This window comes from Emydura macquarii, unplaced genomic scaffold, assembly GCF_026122565.2.
Source record: "Emydura macquarii macquarii isolate MOO-44397 ecotype Brisbane River unplaced genomic scaffold, CSIRO-AGI_Emac_v2 contig_2063, whole genome shotgun sequence".
Lineage (NCBI taxonomy): Eukaryota > Metazoa > Chordata > Testudines > Chelidae > Emydura > Emydura macquarii.
Window position 1 is genome coordinate 3,219,265 of NW_027132200.1, and position 20,866 is coordinate 3,240,130.

A 20,866-nucleotide genomic window follows, 5' to 3' on the forward strand; every position below is an offset into this window, starting at 1 on the left:
AACACTATTTTCTCCCTCCTCTCTCCACCCCCAGAAGAAATGGTTTATAATAAGTCAATATAAATCAGACTTACCTTTGATGGAGTAAAGTTGTGCTTTTTCAAATGAGCCTATGGGAGGGAGGCACCCACCCACATTAAAAACTGTCTTCCTATTGAACTTCAGTGGGATTTGAGTGCCTAACGGCCTTAGGCTCCTTTGAAAATCCCACCCTAACAGTGAGGGTACTGTCATTGGCTGATCGGATGCCAAGGGCCTGATTGTACCAATTAAGATGCCAGCCTGTATTGGGATTGGTGTGAATGTGCACAAACCAGAGGAAGTTGGGGAAGGCGCTGTGCCTCAGAATGCTTCCCCAAATCTCCCAGACATGCAGGAAGAGTACACATACTGCACCATTCGTTAGGGTGGTGTAATGGATACCTTCTTCTGTTGTTAGCACAGAGATGCAGAGGGGACAGAGCCATGGCCCCAATGATTCCCTATCCCTTTGGGGATATTTGCACCCTCAAGGTTGCATGTGTGGTACAGTAGTTGCTGCAGTACTCTGAGTGCAGAGAATGATATTATCCTGGCTCTTGTATAGTGTGTGCATGAAAGGAAAGGCTGCTTGTGTCTTCCCTGTGTGTATGTGGGACCCAATTCTGCACCATTAAAGCCAATGAAATCTTTGCCAGTCACTTCAATAAGCATAGGATCAATCTCATGCTGGGTTCAGGGGCAAGCAGGCCCCAAACGTATACCCTTCAGGGATATGAGAGAACAGATTTATAGCATAAGAAATGCAGTTGATGGTATATACTCATTCTATAATGACACCAGAATTATTCAGTCGGCTTAACTGCCAAAATTTTAAAGTGCCAGGCTCAAATGATTCTGGACTGTAGATGTACTTTCGAGTGGAGCAGGACAAAAAAGTTGGCGAGGACCAGAAATAAGTGGCAATAAAAATAAAATGTTGAAAATGTCACTTCCAATATATCATGCAGTTTATAAATTACACTCCATATTATTAGGCTAACAGTAAAACTGCTCAGGAGCTGCTCCTGCAGTTCCTATAAGAGCCTATGCCCTTGGAGGGTAAGCTGCCAGCATTTTGTGTTGGGCTTTGTATGTGTGAGAGTCCTGATTCTGGAAAAAAATAAGAGGGAAAAAAATAAAACAATCAGATGCTGGTAGTTTGAAAACAGGCTGTAACTGAGGATCCAACCTGGGAGTAAAGCTGGCAAAAAGGGTGGTACTTCCTTATTCTGACATTGCAAAGATCATATAATTGCCATTTAGTGGCCTGATTCCCTAACTCACTGGTATAAAGGCTAACCTCTGTACAATCAGTGAAATACTACCCTTAGCATTTTTTTTTTTGGTGTGGTTATTTCTAGAGAAATACCCAAACTGGTGCACCTGTCTCTAACCCTCTGAAATCATCTCCTACATACACACTGCATATCTATGAATTAGCCAGATAACTACTTCAAAACTGCCATTTAAAAACTTATTTAAGAATGACCTCCTTATTTACAGCTAGATAAATGTGCTGGCAGATTTATTTTTCTGGAGAAGAATATCTATCATCCCATGGCCATTTGGCATATCCTAGCTGATTGAGTGTTCATCCTGAATATCTCAACAAAGATAACACACATTGAGTTTTAATTTTTATGGGTACACCTGTGCTGCAAAACTGTAAATTTAACTAAGGTTAGCTAACTCACATTAGCTGATTTGGGTTAGAATAGCAGTTAAGCCTTGGCAAGTTAATTTTTAACTCAGGTTAGCAGCTTGAGTTCAACCCCGAGTTGCCCTATAGGCTTGAACTCAAGCTGCAAAAGTTTAACTGTTATATATGTGCATAAATCTTTGTGGGATAAGGGCCTTAATGTAAAGATCCAGGGTCGGGGGTATGGTATATTTTATCCACCATGACAAAGACTAGAGCATTTTAAGTGGAGGAAGAAAGCCTGAAGGAGTTAAAAACTGGTAGATTACTTTTTAAAAATCAATATGAACATCAAAAAATAAAGGGGAGAATAATATTAGGTTTATTGCTAAGTATTACGGGGAGTACATCGAGGATACAAAGGTAAAGGAGAATGTGAAAAGGAGTGATGACAACCTTGTAAAAGGATAAAACAGAAACTTGCAAAGTAAGTGGAAGGATCATCCAGTGGTGAGGGACCCCAGCCTAGAATTTGATAGACCAAGGTTCAGTTATCTACTCTGCCACAGATTTTATGTGTAACCTTTGACAAGTCTTTTAATCTTTTTGTGACTCAGTTTCCTATCCATAAAACTGGATTGTCCTGTTTCCCAGCTGGGATGAGGATTAATACATTAAAGATTGTGAGGTGCTCAGATTCTATAGTAATGAGGGCCATATAAGTACCTAAAATAGATAGAGGAAACCACATAATCACTAAAAAAAATAAATCAGAAAGTAAAAGAATACATCCAAAGAATGCAAATAAAGATACTCTATTAAAAGGTCATTACAATCATAAGAAGATAACACTGAGCAAGAAAAAAGTGGGGCAATGAAAGGAAAGAATGATCAGATGGAGAAACAAATATTGCTTCTTATATCATTCCTCTTCCTTTATATTTATGAAAGAAGAAGAAGAAGGTAGCATCCCAGAAGATGAGACAGAATTTCCTGCAGGGAAAGGGTGGAACAAACTGTTAAAGGCTTTATCATTGCATTAGAATAGCTAATTAGGCAATTAGAATAATTAAAAGTTGACAAAGCACCAGACCCAGATGAATTGAAACCCACAATCCTGACAAAAGTATCAAGGGAAAGAGAAAAACCTTTGGTGAAGAACTGTTGATACCTCTCAAAAGACAAGGATAGCTAATGTTGTTTCTGTGCGAAGTGTACAGGCTGTGTAATTGCAAGTGTGGTAGCTTGGGGAGGGGGTGAAGAAGACCTTTATGGGAATAGAGGGGAATTGTCTCTGAGGAAGATTCTGCAAACACCTGTTGTTTGGTGCAATGTGGTTCCAAAGGCAATGTATTTGTTCTTCAGAAGCAGTTTTCTAAGTGCCAGAGAGAAGTCAGCTGTGGCAGGGATGATTTAGCAGTACCCGGAGGTGAGGTGACCTCCGTCAAAGGCAGGGAATTCATCCGAAGCATCTCTTCAGTTTGCTGGCAGGAGGAAGAGTGAATGTTGGAGACCCTGAGATTCCTCTTTTCCTCAGCACAAAACTGAAGCAAATCTTTTTGCCTAGTGTATTCTGAGCCTCAGTTTACTTGTATAAAACATGTAGAAACCCTATTTTACAATAACTGTATTTACCACACAGGCACATTATGACTCTTCAAGGAAGTTTCCACCAGCCTAATGAGGCCCTCACCGGTGGAAAGTTTTCACAGGAGGTTTGCATCAGCTGCGACCCAGAGTCAGCCAGCACTGCTCCAATAGGGCAGAGGAGGAGACAAGACTACAGTGTTTGCTGGATGGGCTGCATTCAGCATGTTCCCTGCACAGTCTTCATCAGCAGTACTCATAGGGAGCTTGAGTGGCAGAATAAACTGCTCTCCCCTGGCAGAGCCCCAGAAGGAGGGTGGCAGTGCAAACACCACAAGCCTTCATTGAGGGGTGAATTATTATAATAGCACCTTGAGGAGCCAATCAGGGTTTGAGTCCACTTTTGATGAATGCTGCACAGACATACATTAACACACAGTCCCAGCCCTGATGAGTTACAGCTGCAATATAAATACAAAATATTATTAATATTGTCTTCATTTATTTAGATTCAAGGAATCATTTCATATTTTACCCAGAGCTAATTTTGCAACGTATGAAATCCTGTTCCCTGCCTGGTAAGAACAGGGCCCCAAGATGCCAGAAACGGAGTGTATGGGGGGTGGAAATCAGGCTAAGATCTCCTGCTCCTTCCAGTCCCACTGGAAGAAGGGAGGGTTGAGCTGTGAGTCATTTCCTCACTGTTTGTATTGTCAAAGTATAGAAGATTGGTCCATTAGTTGCAAACTTTGCATGGGATCGGGGACCCTAAAAATATGGGGTCCAAACAGTCTTTTTCTTATGGCTTTGACTATACCATATACAAGAATTTAGTTACCCAAAAGCAGGATATTAGGAGGAAGGAGTTGAACAGCAGGGTCAGTATTAAGATGCTTTCTTTTTACCTTTTAAGGGGTTTAGGGGACCATAGAGAGGGTATAACTTCAGATAGTTAAATCTGCAATGGACACAAATTATATGTATGTTTGAAAGAGGGGTATCCATCTGATACAGAAAACACAGAGAGAGCTGAATTATTTGCATGGGGTTAAATGGCCTGTGCAGTTCCATGAAAAGAAGTCTAAGAATTAATAAACCTCTTTTAAACCAATGTGAATAAACATGACAGAAATCAGGGACAGAGCCACTAACTGGATTTTGAAGGTGAAGATAATGTGATAACGGGTGGTTAATTTTCTCAGGGTTTATGGACAGATCCTGATGAATATTATTGTCTTACCATGGCCCTTAATAGGCTATTTCCTTACTCACTCACCTTCACTTTTATTTTTCACTTGTAAGTTCTCTTAATGTCTGATTTACATCTATGTCCATTTTTTTTTTTTTTTTGGGGGGGGGGGGGCTATTTTACTTCCAATCTTTCATCTCTAGGGCTAACAGTATGACATGGTTACAACTGCAAAAAGATTGGACACATAGCTGCCCAGACAGGTTTTGCTAACTCTCAATACTACAAATGATTTGGTTGTTGGGTTTCTTGTATTTCTCTGGTTCTTTTAATGATGAGAATAAATACTGTCTGGTGGTCAAAATATCATGCAAGCACCTGGAAGACTCGGGTTCAATTCCCTACTCTGCCCAAGACTTCCTGTGTGACCTTGGGCAAGTCACTCTCATTTCAAAGGAAGTTAGGAGCCTAAATACTTCGAGGATGTGAGCCTTAACCTCTCTATGCCTCTGAAACAAAGGGTGATAGAACTTCCCTCCTTCAGAGGTGTGTGTTGCAAGAATAAGTGCATTAAAGATCATGTGCAGCTCAGCTACTATGGTATTGAGTACTATACAAGTCCCACAGACAGGACACATGCTGGAAAATAGCTTATTTGCTAGTAACAGGGTGAGCTCACAGTTTCTAGTGTCTATGAATCAGGGGCATCCAGTAACCTCCATCAGAGACCACATACCAGTATGTCAAATCAATGGATTTATTTTGCGTTTATCAGGATAGGGAGCAAGAAAGACAAGGTCACTTTCCAAAACCAGGTTTCTCTCAGCACATGGCTGATGCAGATGAAGACAAGACAAATCTTGGAGATGTTCTATTTAACCTCTGGTGAAAGTTATTAGGTATTTCTCTCATTGTTCTGAGCAGCTACGCATGACAGAGTGGTAAAAATGCCTAAGCTTTGTCTATCCTAGGGCTTTCGCCTTTGCTGCCACTGCACCATTGCTGAGAACTGAGCAATGAGTTTGCTAGTGTAAAGTGGCCTTTTTGCAGGAAACGGGATCTGTAAATTAAGCAAAGACACTGAATAACATTTTATCAGAAGCTGCACACCCTTAGCTGTTTCAGTCGCTGCAGCAAGTCCGAGGCACAGAATTTAAAAAAAAAAAAAAAAAAAATCTGGAAAACAAATTCTAGCTCATAAAAAAAGAGACTTTTTAGATGACTTTGAAGTTTTCATGCCAATCGCCTGTAGCAATAGAGAATTATTATATTCCCCATGAAACATTATTATCAGGTGGATTCTTAACACAAAGACTCCTACAGCCCTGAAGGCAGCTAGTCAATAAAATGTGAAATCTCAGAAATGCTGGATGAGGAGATAGCTATAAACTTCATTTCTTCTTCTGAAAAAAGAAAAAGATCTAGGTAAAATCAGACATTTTTAACACCCATGGCTGATATTTCTCCTAACGGATGCTCATTTTCATGTTTTCCACACTCACATCCTGCTCTTATGCGCAAATGAAAAACTATCTGTGCTATTTACCTAGTCTCTTTGCCCAGTCGGTGAGCCCTGCAAATGAAAGGCCAGATTTTACCTTTCTTACTGAATAGCTTTTAGTCAGATGAGGAATCTCATTGAATGCACTCCATGTGAGTAAGGCCTACAGAATGAAAATTTCCTTTCAGTCTTCAGATGTGATCCTGAAAGCCATCTGCACACAGAATCCCCATGGTAGACGATGGAGTTCTGCTTGGGCTTGCAAGATTGGGCCCTTCAGCCTAAAATGACAGCTCTTCAGGGCAGGAGCCAAGTCTTTAATCCATCTGTGGAGTGTCATGCACACTGTATAAATGATAAATAATGATCATAATTGTACACAGCTGCATTAGGTTTAACCAGTTTGTTCAAAAGAGGCTGCAGGCTGCTGTGATTATACAACCCATTGTAGTTAACTATAGGAGTATTCACTGGTGCACAGGTGGGAGAGAAGGGGTTTCTTCACATTGACTACAAAATGAGCTTCCTGAATAACCTCCACCCAGCCAGGAGGATTGCTAGGAACAGGTATGCTGTTTACTCAACCTTAAACTAAATTTAATAGGAAAAGAACCAATGTACGTTTGCTAGAATGGAATAGGAAAGCAAGCACTTGGCAAAAATGAGCTTTTGAGGTCTCTTTTCTGTAAAGTGACAGGCAGGCTACCAAGCAAGCAGAGATTTTATTCAACAATATCTTGAATGAAATTATCAACTAGCTACGTAATATATTGTAGGCCCAATGCCACCCAATTCCCATTTTCTATTTTAGGATAACCATCCCCTGCTTACTTACTCTAAGAGTTAAGTTAAATGCAAAACAAAACAAAATTGATCCAATGTTAAAGTTTCTTAGGTAAAAATCACAAAACAACAGAAAAGCAAAATTAAAGCATTACTATCCCCTACCAGCCATGTTATCTTAGCCACATCTAATACATCATTATGGATACATGATAGGTACAGTCCCACCATCCTCACTGCCCCAGGGAGAGTCTTGGGAAGAATAATAAGATCAAAATAATCCTATATGTGGTAAAACACACAGGAAGGCATCTGGGGGAGGAAATCTCCATGCGGATCTCTTTCCAGGTATCTCTACCACATCAACCTGTCAGGATGCAGGGCTTTTCTCCAACTGAGAAGGTTGTAGGATGTACCCTTAAACTTTGTGGCTCTCCAGGGAATTGTGGATTCCCATGGTTACTGCGTTTCCTGAGTTCTTGCCCATTTCTTCCCTGGCCTATACTACCTCCATTCACTCTCCTTCATGGATCCAGCCTATGTGGGTCCAGAAGAAGCATGGACAGTGGTGTGGAGGTGGGTGAGAATGTGGGAAGGGTAGAATCCACGTGCCTACTCTGTGCACAGGACTTTGAGGGAGGAAGAAATTATCTGAGCCGTAATCTAGGAGGCTTTTTCCATCCCCCCAACCTTAGGATCCTATGAAGGACCAGATACAGTCTGTCTTTTAGGGTATGTCTACACTGCATACTCCTTATGATGGCATGTAGAGTACATACACTGCACGCTCCCTAACATGGACATAAATAGTAGTATATACAGTGAGGCATGGCTTAGATGACTAAAATATTTCTGAAACCTTAGGGTATGTACCCGAGACGGCTTTCTACATACCCAAACAACATCTCTCCCATCTAGACTGCTATTTTTAGCAGTGTAGTGTCCTGCTGCAGGAGTCTTTCCATGTCAAAGGGAATTTCCCATTGTCCGAGCCTTTCTCTGCTACTTCCCCCTGCTCGTGCCTTTCACTGCCACGTGTGGCTACACACCACAGTGTGTAGACAGCCTGCTTTTCCTGTGCCACTGGCAGTGAGCAGTGTAGACATACCATTAATGTGTTAAGGTCAGGAAGGATGGTCTTTTGTGTCAGGTAGCAATTAGATTAGATTGATTGAGTTTAAGGCCAGAAGGGATCATTAGAACATCTAGTCTGACATTCTATATATAATAGGCCATTGAAATTCACCCAGTTATCTCTCTGTTGAACCCAATAACTTGTTTGACTAAGGTATATCTGCCAGAAAAGCATCAAGTCTTTATCTGAAAATATCAACTGATGGAGAATCTACCAATTCCCTTGGTAGTTTGTTCCAATGGTTAATCACCTTCACTATAAAAAATATGAGCTAATTTATAATTTGAATTTGTTTGGCTTTAGCTTCCAGCCATTTGTTCTTGTAACACCTTTCTTTGCTAGATTAAAGAGCCCTTTAATGCCTAGTATTTTCTCCCTGTGGAGGTACTTACACACTAATCAAGTGACCTCTCAGTCTTCTTTTTGATAACCTAAACAGACTGAGTTCTTAAAATCATTCACTGTAAGACATTTTCTACAGTCCTTGAGTCATTTTTAGCTTTTTTTCTGAACCTCCTCCAGTTCTTCATTATCCTTTTAAAAATGTGGACATGAGAACTGTACACACTATTCTAATACTGGTCTCACCAATTCCATATAAAGAGGTAAAAATCACCTCCTTACTCCTAATCACTTGTACTCTGTTTACATATTCAAGGATTGTATTAGCCCATTCTTCCACAGCATTCCACTAGGAGCTCGTGGTGAGTTGCTTATCCATTATGACCCTTAAATCCTTCAGAATCATTGCTTTCCAGGACATAGTGCCCCATTCTGCAGGTTTGGCCTGCATTCTATTTTCCAAGATGTGTAACTTTGCATTTCATATATTGAGACGTTGTTTGAATGGGTCCAGTTTACCAAGCAATCCTGTTCACTCTTGGCATTCTGAAGACTTTTATACCACTCTCTGTTTACCCTCCACTGTGGTAATTTGTTCAACTAGCTAAGCCAGAACAGCACAAGGTACCTAGAATAGTTCTGAGGATCTGGTCCAATATGAAAACTGCCAGCCTGAAAAGTGAATGCTTTGCAAAAGCAGTGCACAAATACCACTGTGATGGTTGTGCTAGGACTAGATTAGCTGAAATAAAGTTCATTGCCTGAAATCAGGGTTAAAATGTAAACTAGTTTACAACTTTAACTATTGATGGACATGCTTACGTTATACTAAATATTAATCTCAGCAGGCCCATTTTATCTGTCCACCTGATTTAAATAATGTCCACAATTTTATCTGATGTAATTAACCAGGAAATTGTTGTTCACCACTCAGAAAAAACTTCCTTTTTTTCCTTTTTCCTTTTAGGATGAGCTTCAAAAAGATAGTATCATCCAAAGGTAAACTGCTTCAAAAAAAGAGTCAGTAGTATCACTGAAATAAGATGAGTTTCCACCTTTACAGCCATAAGTCATGATCTCAGAAAACACAGTAATCAGCAGTTCTACTGACAAGCGATGACCATCAGCAATATTATGCAATATGAGAGCTGAAAAAATCAAAAATAGGCCTGAGTGACTAAATTCATTCACAAAATGCAGGAGAAAACCAGTAATATTTCATTAGTATAATTAAGCAATAAATATTTAACATAATTTTTTAAAAACCTATATAACCCTAGCTTGCATGCCAATTAAATTTGGGGCTTAGAGAAAAGTCATTTAATTGGGGGGGAAAAAATGCTATTTATAACTAAGCAACTGGCCATTAACATCAATTATCACCACTATAATCCTAGGATTTAATTTATAACTATGTTAACATTGATCCCAAGAATATTCACCTTTGAAAAATTGCTGCTTTTAGAGAAATTTGCTCAACAGTTCATTTTGTCATTTACTGAGCATGCACAGTTGTGTTTTAGAAAAATCAGTAGGTACTTCAACTGGATAATAAGGTACCAAGAAATCAAATTTTTTACAGTAGTGTTTTTTCCCTTACTGATTTAATGTCAGCTACTTGGAATTGTATATTATATTATATTTGTAATCCCTCTCCCAATAGAATTATGAAATATGCCCATTTTCAGGTTGGTCACTTTTGAGGATATAGTGCATGTTTGTTTTATTTATGCCACAAGACTAGAGGTTAGCACGGAATCTGAGACACAGAGTATGTTTTGGAAACTAACAGCATAGGTAAAACTTCAATAAATAGCATTAATCCCAACACTCCAGTTAACTGCCATTGACTTTGAGACAGTTTCTTTGATCAACCTCTTTGCTGGATCTTTAAATTAAGTTTAAAGTCTTAGGCCGCACCTGCATTGGGAATTTTTGGAGGGGTTCCCACATTGGTCTACCTCTATTGGGTATAACTACAGTGGGAGAGCTAGTGCAGACAGGTGTTTTTATCACCAGGTCACCTAACACAGATCAGGAAATAGGCTGGCACACACTCACTAATTCTACAAGATGAATCTTGGTGTCTTGTATTGCACTGGTCAACACCAGGGACTAAAGGCTATTGTACTCTGACTCCCTCCAAAACAGTTTGTGCTCTTACCAGCTGATATGGAATGACATCACCTTTTGCAACATCCTTAATAGTTGAGTGGCTTTTGACAATTTACTTGCCTTATAAACTCATAAGGGGCTGTTCCATCAGATCAGCAAAGTAAAAGCTTTGGTAGAGCAGCAGGCCTATTATAAGCAGCATAAGAGGGCCAAGCATAGCAGCTAACAACCAGCAGTGCTGACAGGATTTTGTCTGGGTTTTTTTGTTTTAAGTCTTCACTCTCTGTCCACATCCAGTGTAGAAAATTTCATGCCTGTATAAAAGGTTGATTAGTTCATGAGCGTGTGCATTGTCAGGAATTCATAAGCAGAAAGAGGTCAGCACACAAGGTGGTTATCAAAGTTTGGGCGCTAAATCTCAATAGGAAAGGGGAGTTTGTCAGCCCATATTTTGGCCAGGTTCCAAAATCAATGTACACTATGTACTGTACTGTATGCTCACATCTAGCAATTCTACCACACTACTGTTCCTCCACTGGTGTTCCAAGCCATCATTTAGTGCATTCATATGTTCACAGGGCACACTGGATACATAAGTACCAATTAACTATACTTTGATTAAAGTGATACATTTTAATTAAGTTAATTAGTTTTAATATTTTTTTAAAAAGGAAAAATTACAAAATGGGGCTGTGCTAAGATAAGAACATTGGCAACTATAACAACATGCAAATTTCTAGACTGCAATTCTGGACAAAATAAACTCTCCCTTTGTGTAGAATTACAATGTACTGGTGGTGTCTATACACTATGGGCCTGATTTTCAAAGGTGCTGAGTAGTCTTCATGTCTCTCATTGACTTCAACTTGAGTTGTGGGCACTCAGCATTTCTAAAGGATCAGATTTGATGATTTAGGGATATATTCTGAATGGTACTTAGGCATCTAAAGAAGCAGATGCCAAATGGGATTTTCAAATGGGAGTTAGGCACCTAGGTGCACTTAAATATCTTTTAAAATCTGGCCCTTAGAAACAGAGATTCAAGAGTAGTTTTTCCCCGCACCAAATCTCACTGTTATTACCTCATTAAACTCAGGCTTCATTATAATCCAAAGAGAGATTAAAAAGTAATTAGATATAACCTATTTTTTTTTTTTAGAAAAAAGCAAAACCTTCCATCTTCCTTGTCTTGTGTTGTCTTTGAAGGGGTCTAACCAGTCATTTCAGTAATTAATTTGCCAGTGCTTTATCAACTTGACAATTCATCCTTTTGTTTTCAGCTACAATCAATAAGTACAACAGTAAGGTTTCAGTTATTAAACACAACCATGTTTAATACAGTGTGTTAACAAAGAAAGTAGCTCGTGAAAGCAACCTGGGGGCACTATTTTGTCACTGGCAAACTAGAATTTGGCTTCCTCATTTCCTCGTACAAGCACTCAAGGAAAGACAATGTAGCAGTGCTGGAGCATGCCAACCAGGTTCCTCAGCAGGAAATTCTGTAGAAGCAGTTGCTTATGAAACAGCAGGGCAACACCTGGGAGCAAGACTCCATGCCCAGTACTGTGTCACTAAAATGGTAACTCAGAGGGAAGGGAATGTTTTTTGTTTTGTTTTCTAGTTCTGTAAGACCATATAGTTTGTATTCTGTTACTGTAACTATTGCATTTCAAGACCCTCAGGTAGTAAAACCTTAAGAAAGAACACACCTAGCCTCCTGGATTATTCAGATTTGAATATTAAAGCAGCTGACCCAGTCTATCAGCTCATACAGCTGTTCTGAGTGGTTGTCACTCTGAAGTGCTTCCAGATTTCATTGTCCTAAACTTCATTTCTGAGAAATGTAATAAACAGCATAATCCTATTCTCCTTTGAGGAGCTTTGAATGTCTGTGGCTAACCAAGCTCATTCCATCTGCTTAAGTTCCAGAACCTTTTTTGCTTTTGCTTAAAAACACTACTATAAAAATACTATAAAGCTGTTTATTTATGGACAAATTATGTGTGTATTTGGTATGGTATATAGTACTTTAAAGATGTGCTTTATTAAAATGCACTCAAATTCTTTTCTATGTTTTAGATCAATTCATTAAACTATTTATTTTTCTGTGATTTTGTTAATCACTTTATAATTCTGTTAAAATGGATTTTCCTACACGTCTATCTATGCCTTGTGTCTCTCCCTCCTGCCCATCCCTTGGGGAACTATCCCTTGTATATCTTTTGCAGTGAAGTAAAGTTGTGTTGGCTACATAATTAAAAAAATCCCAGATATTCAAAATACTAGTATCTGCCTCAGTCTTAATACAAGATTTGCCAAAAGCCACTACCACCAAGTTTTAAAATCATAAAAAAAATTGCTTCTGTGTCACCATCCATCCAAGAACTTAAAATGATATTACAAACATAAATGAAGTTAGTCTCATAACACCCTTCTGGGGAACATAAATATCATCATCATCATCATCATTTTACAGATGAGAAAACTGGTGCACCAGGGAGATTAAAGTAAATGTTTTCAACAGTTACCACTATTTTGTTGCTTTTGTGTTTAGAGGCCCAGCCTGAGACAGGCGGGACTTGATTTTCAGATGTGGTGAGCACATACTACACACAAAATCAATGGTAGCTGAAGGTTCTCAGCACTTCTGAAAATCAGGACCTAAGCATTTCAAGCTAATCATCCAAAAGTTGTGGCATGCAAACTCGGTGTCCACTTTTGAATGTGCTGGCCCAAGAGACATCCAAAGGTTCAAAGGAAGTCTGTGACACAGCTGGGAATAGGACTCTAGTCTCCTGAATCCCAGTTCCATGTTTTAACAGCAAGATCATACATCTTAATTCAGTCTGAAGCTGATCTTATTACTAACAAAAAGATACAGCCTATCTCACATCTCAGCATGCAATGCTCAGTCTTCATCAGAGATACCATATGCTGGGATCTGGGATCTTTGCTGACTGCTCCTCCATATTAAAATGACGGCAACTGTAATGTACTTCATTTTATTCAAACCTGAGTCTCCTGAGAAACTGCCAGTACAGCCCCTACTTGGGCAAAGATCTGGCACTTTCATAACACAGCAGAAGAAATATCATGGGCATGCTGATGCCACCCAGAAATGGGGAAGGCGTATATACATCCTCCCTGTGAATATATCACTACTAGAAGCAAGGAGAGAGAGATCAAAAGAAAAGCAGCAGCACAAATATATTGATTGTTAATCTGTTTTTTTTTTTTTTTGGTAACTCAAAGAAAAATTATTCCCACAATCAACAAAAAGTGAGAAAAGTAGGAGAAGTGACTGACACTACTTTGAGGACTTCAGATGTGAGAAAGATAGGTTTGCATGGGAATAGTTTGATTAGTAAATATTTTTGTCTTTGATTGTGAAACATACAAGAAAAGGACAGTGAGATGGATTGGATATAGGGGTTACTTTACACACTGGTGTGTGATATGGAACTAATTTTTTCATTTGGCCAGGGAAATGAAAAAAAGATGTATTATCACATGGGACAAAGAGCATAGAAAGTCACAAACTATGCACCAAATCTTGTTCCCAGTGCTCAGCCTATATAACTGGGTTGGTAGATGGGGATCTCTCACCTGCCTTTTCCCATAGTCACAGGTGCAGGAGGAACTTCAGAAGTGTTAGAACAGCCATTCATATTTGGAATATAGATATAACATTGCCCCATATGTAAATTCTCTCATTTATCAAGTATGCAGCATTTCTCTAGCTTTATTCTTTATCTCAAATGACACCACTTCCACTCCTTGAGATGCCTTCTGCACGCATAGAGAAGGGGATCAGGATTTGAGCCTGCTTTGACCATTAGTGGCATAGTATATGAAGTCCTATTTTCTTACAGCAAGACTCAGGCCAGGATGAGAAAAGGCCTCCTGAATACCTGAAGAATGATTGAACTTGTGAAGAAATGGAAAGTAAAGGCAGATGAATTATGTCATTTGACAGTTAAATAACATAGCTCTTTACTTGCATGTGGGAATAAGGTTCAGCATGTTGCTCAAAGACATCTGAGGGAAGTTTGGCCTCTGGCTCTACAGAAGGGGTAGTAAGGGTCCAGTTAGATAAATAAGGAAAGAGGGGCAGTGAGTTTATTCTCAGTCTGTCTCACTTCCATTCCCACATCAGGCAGATCAGAGCAGGAAAACGTGTCTAGATTTCAAACTTTTTAAAAATGTAGGATCTAGGCATGACGCTTCAATTTGAGCCAATATAAAGATAGGAACCTGCTTCAAAATGTGGATCTGAATTCCAAATAATAAGGGTGTATGATTAGAGTATTGATTTGGTCCCCTCTCTATATATATTCCTCAAGACCCCATATTTTTATAATATTCTCTCCTGACTAAGGTTTTCCTTAAGGACTTATATTATTTTCATCATATTTTAATCAAATAAGTATAAAACTTTGATCTTTAAATCCTGTTCTCATTTGGGGAGAGGAAGGTAGTGAAGATGAGTTGATGAACATACACAACTGTAGGCTATTAGGATAGCTTGTCATGGTGACTAACTACTTTGGGTCAAATCCTGCTTTTATTGAAGTCAACAGCAAAATTAATCCTTTACTCAGGCAAAACTCCCATATAAGTCAATGGGGATCAAACATGAGGTCCTATTCAGTTTAGGGGGGTGAATTCCCCATGTAAAAAATCTCACAGCTGGTGTTCTAATGTAAGGAAAATTTGGAGATGGCACTCATGGCATTTTTCTATAAGACTGTTTCAGTGGGAGTGCAGAATTACCCTACTTGGAATATACAGAGGATTGAACTCAAACTGCATAGACCTTGGTGGATCTTCTAGATGCACAAAGCCATGTGTGGGGGCCCTATGTGTTTGGCCTGGGCCCGATGTCTTCTACTAGCACTTCTTTCTAGGGCAGGGCCATGGGGACATATCATTCCCCCTGCAGCCCCACACAGCTTGCCTTTTCCTGAGTCCCAGGGACAGCTACCATCAGCAGGGCATGTCTCTGATGATGATCCTACATTGCCCAGGAGAAGGGGACAGAGGACACCAGGAACCAAAGCTGCTATACAGGCTCAGGGCCTTTGTGCAGATGTCTTTAGACTCCTGCCTCTGACAGACTTGGGGGGCAGGCCCTTTGGCCAGTTCCTCAGTTAGTGATAGGAGAGGAACCCTGAAGGTGAATTCCCCAGTGGGGATGATTAGAGCCATTGTTAGCAGCTTTAGTCAACACCAGAGAAATTAGGATTTTTCCTTTACATAACTAGCAGCTAAATAAAAATATGAGATAAAGCAATAGAAACTTCTAGTTTTACCAATTTTAAAAATAATCATTAAGACCCTGATTGTAACTAGTCACTGATTGAAGTGGGTTTTAGATTAGGCCCTAAACTCTTAGGCCAATAGCTTTCAAAAGTAACTCAGGGTTCCGGATGTTTCTATTTTTGTGTGCTCAACTTGAGACTCCTGAAAGTGTCCTGATATTTCATAGAGTCATACAAAATGATGAGCATCCCTCTTAAAATCTGGGCCCGTTAAGGTATCTCAAGTTGTGTTCCCTTAAATCGAGGCATCCAAAATTACTTGTCCCAGTCTTAAAGCCTGGACAGACATACAATTTATAAAACAGCCATGGTGCATACGGAACAGAAAGCTTGCACGGAGTCTAAAACATTGTTACATTTACAAACGATTTTGGCTATTTTTTCCCCTTACAAACAAGTAATACACGACAAATCTTACCTGGAAAAATCTTTCATCTTTGAAAACTACTACCAGACTTTCTGTATAATCAAGGGCTCTGAAGCCTAATTACTTTTGAGAAAAACAATTGGAGTGAAATCCTGCTCCTAACAGGAAAAAGGAGTTTGGCCACTGACTTGAGTGGAGCCAGGATTTCATTCCTGATGAATAGTTAAGATGTGTTAAGTAGGACTGCTACTAGTCCACCTACCTTTGATAGAGAAATTCACTGAGTCTAACTTTTGTTGTTTGTTGTTGTTACATTTAAGTTTCAACTGTCCATTTTCACTCCTCAATTGTTCACATCTTTTATGGAGAAAAATTAGAAATGAGCTAAACTAGGAAAATTAAATTAGGAGCAAAAAATCCAATTATCTAGGCAAATCATATCCTCCCAGTCAGATTTCAGTTGTTTGCCAAGACCATTATAGTTAGTAAAATTACCGCGTGTATTTGTGTGGGTCTCATAGTCGCACCTTGATGAAGTCTAGAAAATTACACTAATGATCCTTGTAGTGATTTATTAAAACAGCCCGGAAGGTGATTTAGTAATTTGCTCAGAAACAAATACTCACTCCAGTTCTTTTAGAGATCACAAGAACACGTCCAATAAGGAAAGATAAGGTGCTTCCTCAAAATAATTCACATACCAAAAACTACTAAAGTTTGCCATAGTAATTGAATTAAAATGACAGTATTTTGACTTCCCAACTGCCTTGCCTCATACCCTGGGGTATAGTGGGAACTTCAGAAGTGCTGGAGCAGTCAGTCACATATCTATGACACTTCCTGTCTCAGATCTCATTAAGAAAGATCTTTAAAAATTCAGCTTCCTTCAAGTTTTACCTTTTATCCAGAAGGCCAAAGTGATGCCTATCTCTGAACTACTGTGATCCTGTTATCTTGTATGTTTGCATAAAACATCCCTTAACTTTAGAAGTATTGCATGGCAGAGCTGAAGCAAAGAGGATTTATTGCTAGATCAGAGAGGCTTGGATTAAAATTCTAGTAAAACTATTTCCTTTTTGCTATAGGTTAAGAGTAAATCACAACACTGTTTAAACACCTAGTTTATTTTTCTTTTCATTTTGCATAATTCCATGTGTAATATATCAAAGGCAAATGGTAGTTTAAGATACCTAAAGGAATTTACAGTCATTGTTTTGCAATCTTTATCTCAAACAGTATATATCTTAAGCAAACTGTATTGTAACTTTAGTGGAATATGGGATAGCATGATTATTTGCAGTGCAATGTATAACATGAAACTGAGATCAAATGCAACATATCAGGAATTAGTCCACCTTTATAACTGATTCCAGTGGAACAGTCATTTGCATGGATAAACAGCCAGCTGCTCATGTTAAAACTTCTGTAGTACTTGCTGGGAATACCGTGGAGATAATGTTCTTATCTCCTAACAAAGGAAAAGCACTTCATATTGCTCTGCACTGATACCTCTAGCCAATTCAGGAATAATATTGACAGGCTCTGGAGGGAGCCACTGTCCTTCCCTCAGTTGAATGCATGGTTGTCACAGTCCAGGATCGTTTACAGGGAAGTAAAAATTAAAATGATGGCACTGGGGAAGAAATTGGGTTTGTAAGAAGAAATCAGAGGACATTCTATGCCCTGGGGAAAAAACTGATAGGGAAAATATCTTAGCAGAACTGTACATTAAGAATATCATACTACATTCACTATACTGTATCACAATCTTATGCAATCTCATTAATTGAAACAATGGAAATAAGATAAGGACGTTCTCTAGAGATGCCCCCAAACAGGTATGTGATCCTGGATGAATCTGAAATAAGCTTTTCTTCATTCTTGAAGCAGTTACATAACAATAGCTATAGCAATGTTGAGCTGCCGTGCTCTCTTCATAAGGCATTTTCTGGGAGCCACATATTTGACATGGTGCACTGAGAGTCCCTGCGCATGCTGAGGGGTAAAGAGGCAGGCTATAAGAAATCAAGATAAATTGCCTCTTGAGAGAAGCTGACCATCCCTTCATTTTGCTGGAACCATTAGTCAGATAAGACCTCACTTTTAAGTGGATTCTGCCGCTATAATTCGTGCTCACACTCTGATTTGCATTCTTGCTATAAAAGTTAGTATTTTTACCATGTCAAATAACCCATATGGATTCACATTTAATATTAAAGGCATTGCAGTTCATAATGCATATGCAGAAGGCTTCATTACATATATTAATGTCTCATACTTAGTATCTTTTGTTAGGATAATGATATATGACTTATTAATGTAATTGTGGTTCTTTTTTTGTTAATAGTCTCATTGGAAATTTGTTTAATCTACACACACTTTTAGTACATTCTGAATCACCATTAGTCAGGAATGTAGGATGCCTTTTTATCCCTTTGCAAATTTAGTCTCACATTTGCAAGGTAAGTATCTTGCTTCTGTCATTGCAAGGGATGCCAAAAATATTTATAACTGTTGATTCACAGTAAAAATGTGATGACTGTGACCCATAAGTGAATCACTTCCCCTAAATCCATGGCTGGTTGCTGGCCAAACATAACAGATACAATATTAAGGTACTAGCTAGGTGTTATGTGAGTGAAACTTAGTATTTGTTAGAGTTTCAGTGTGCACACCTCCTACGTAATATGATGAACACATAATTCTAAATGGCCACAGCTAAGTCAGTCAATTGGAAAGTGGTAAGAGATTTGTTCAAAACAGAATTTGGAATAAATATCCATTAAAGGATTCTAAAATTTCTGTCAGCTTCAAAGTCCTATGGCAATACCTGTGACTTCCACATGAATATCAGATTAATTCTTTATGATCAGTACTATTACAATGAATATCAAATGAATTCATTATGATCAGTGATAAATTAATGTCAAATAAATTCAATGACAAGATATTTAAACTGAAGGGCTACTGTGAAGTCCATCTAGCACAACTTCAGTATACAGACAACAATCACTTACTACACAAACTACATGTAAAAGAACATCAGCAACCTAGGAACATGTTCAGAGCAACAAACAGAGAATTAGATGGTTATCTCCCATTATTCTTAATAGGAGATGCAAGCCTAGTGCATTAATAGAACATGCTTCTGTTATAAGTCTAACAGCGCATGAGGCTGAATATGACTACATAGGACTAAGCTCAATTACATCAATGATTTTTGTTTCCAGTTTTGATATATTTGTCATAATAGCTTAAGGCTAACCCAAAAGAAGTAAAAACACATATACTGAACTACGGATCAGAAATTACTGTGTAATAAATGGGAGTGTATTGTAACTTACTACATCTACAGATCCTTGTGGCTAGGGATTCAAGCTAGAGGGCTAGCTTGTGGATATGAATGTACCCAAAGACTATAACTCACATTTGGAATGGCTGGTATGGTCAAGAATTGCAAATACAGTAATTAGCAGTGAGTTTACAGATTTTCACAGTGCAGTCAAGAATCATGCACCTCAAGGCCATTGTTTCTTTAACTTAAGGGAGGAAAATAGAAGGAAAGCATCAGTGATTTTTTTCTAGAGTAGGGCTGTGCTCTGAAAATCTTTAATCAGTGCTGCAATAATATTATCTGCCCCAGTATATGATCCATTTTAAGGCACTTGGAAGAGAGGAAGGTGATCAGGAACAGTCAACATGGATTCACCAAGGGAAAGTCATGCCTGACCAACCTGATTGCTTTCTATGATGAGGTGACTGGCTCTGTGGATGTAGAGAAGGCGGTAGACTTTAGCAAAGCTTTTGATACTATCTCTCACAGTATTCTTATCAGCAAGTTAAAGAAGTATGGGTTGGATGAATGGACTATAAAATGGATAGAGAACTGGCTAGAGTATAGGGCTCAATGAGTAGTGATCAATGGCTCCATGTCAGGCTGGCAGCCAGTCACAAGCGAAGTGCCCCAGGGGTCCGTCCTGGGACCAGTTTTGTTCAACATCTTCATTAATGATCTGGAGGATGGGGTAGATTGCACCCTCAGCAAGTTTGCGGATGACATTAAGCTGGGGGGAGTGGTAGTTACCCTGGAAGGAAGGGATAGGATACAGAAGGACCTAAACAAACTGGAGGATTGGGCCAAAAGAAATCTAATGAGGTTCAACAAAGAAAAGTGCAGAGTCCTCCACTTAGGAAGGAAGAATCCCATGCACAGCTATAGACTGGGGACCGACGAGCTGGGGGTAACAGTGGATAAAAAGCTGGATATGAGTCAGCAGTGTGCCCTGGTTGTCAAGAAGGCTAATAGCATATTGGGCTGCATTAGGAGGAGCATTGCCAGCAGGTCACGGGAAGTGATTATTCCCCTCTATTAGGCATTGGTAAGGCCGCATTTAGAGTATTGTGTCCAGTTTTGGGCCCCGCACTACAAAAAGGATGTAGACAAGTTGGAGAGAGTCCAGCAGAGGGCAACAAAAATGATTAGGTGGCTGGAACACAGGACTTATGAGGAGAGGCTAAGGAAACTGGGCTTGTTTAGTTTGCAAAAGAGAAGAATGAGGGGGGATTTGATAGCAGCCTTTAACTACCTGAAAGGGGGTTCCAGGGAGGATGGGGCTAGGCTGTTCTCGGTGGTGGCAGATGACAGAACAAGGAGCAATGGTCTCAAGTTGCAGGGCAGGAGGTCTAGGTTGGACATTAGGAAAAAGTTTTTCACTAGGAGGGTGGTGAAGCACTGGAATGGGTTACCTAGGGAGATGGTGGAATCTCCATCTTTAGAGACTTTTAAGCTGAGGCTTGACAAAGCCCTGGCTGGGATGATATAGCTGAGGTTAGTCCTGCTTTGAGCAGGGGGTTGGACGAGATGAC

The 20,866-nt window shown here is 39.3% G+C and overlaps 1 protein-coding gene and 2 long non-coding RNA genes across 3 annotated transcripts in view; 2 read left to right on the forward strand and 1 right to left on the reverse strand.

Annotated features, from left to right (window-relative positions):
* Positions 1-20,866, reverse strand: part of CSMD1 (CUB and Sushi multiple domains 1) — a 1,845,645-nt gene that overhangs the window by 1,801,147 nt on the left and 23,632 nt on the right. The window lies entirely within an intron of this gene.
* LOC137159968 (uncharacterized) lies at positions 1,895-4,089 on the forward strand. Its single transcript, XR_010921768.1, has 3 exons — positions 1,895-1,980; positions 3,026-3,089; positions 3,303-4,089. It is a non-coding gene; the product is annotated as an uncharacterized lncRNA (long non-coding RNA).
* The window catches only part of LOC137159969 (uncharacterized), a 29,501-nt gene continuing 15,027 nt past the window's right edge, over positions 6,393-20,866 (forward strand). Inside the window, exons 1-2 of the long non-coding RNA XR_010921769.1 lie at positions 6,393-6,504; positions 9,165-9,196. This is a non-coding gene — a long non-coding RNA (uncharacterized lncRNA). The remainder of the gene's footprint in view (positions 6,505-9,164; positions 9,197-20,866) is intronic.